This window comes from Condylura cristata, unplaced genomic scaffold (genome assembly GCF_000260355.1).
Source record: "Condylura cristata isolate star-nosed mole 26May11 unplaced genomic scaffold, ConCri1.0 scaffold00025, whole genome shotgun sequence".
Classification (NCBI taxonomy): domain Eukaryota; kingdom Metazoa; phylum Chordata; class Mammalia; order Eulipotyphla; family Talpidae; genus Condylura; species Condylura cristata.
In genome coordinates this window covers 31,140,589-31,141,058 of record NW_004567126.1, presented here as the reverse complement: position 1 = coordinate 31,141,058, position 470 = coordinate 31,140,589, and positions in this window count along the sequence as shown.

The following is a 470-nucleotide window of genomic DNA, read 5'->3' as shown; positions in this document are numbered from 1 at the left end:
GGCCGGGCGGTCCCGGGTCCCGCGCGGGGCGGCGGCCTGGAGCTGGGCAGTGGTGCCGGGGGTGAGGGTGCCAGTCTGTGGGGGGAGGGCCAGCAGCCTGGCCACCGTTCACCCCAGTCTTTGCAGTGTTCTGAAGCAGAGAAGGCATTACCCAAGGCCCGTGAGGAGGGGAAGGGTCGGAAAGACTGACGGAGGCAGGCCCCGTGGTGACCCCAAGTCCAGTCCAGGCCACACACGCCCACCTGCCGCCAGGGATCAACAGGTCATCACGTTACAGCTGCGGGAGTGGGAGAGACCGAGAAAGAGACCGAGAGCGGGTCAGTGCGGGGCCCTAGGCCGCACGGCCGGGTGCCGTGGCGAAACACGCGCCTGCCCGCCCACCCGTGGGTGGTGCTTCGCGCCGCCCAGCAGGTCCCCGGCAGCCAAGCCCGCCCCGACGCCGGGAGGGCTGGCGGCGGGAGGAGCCAGGC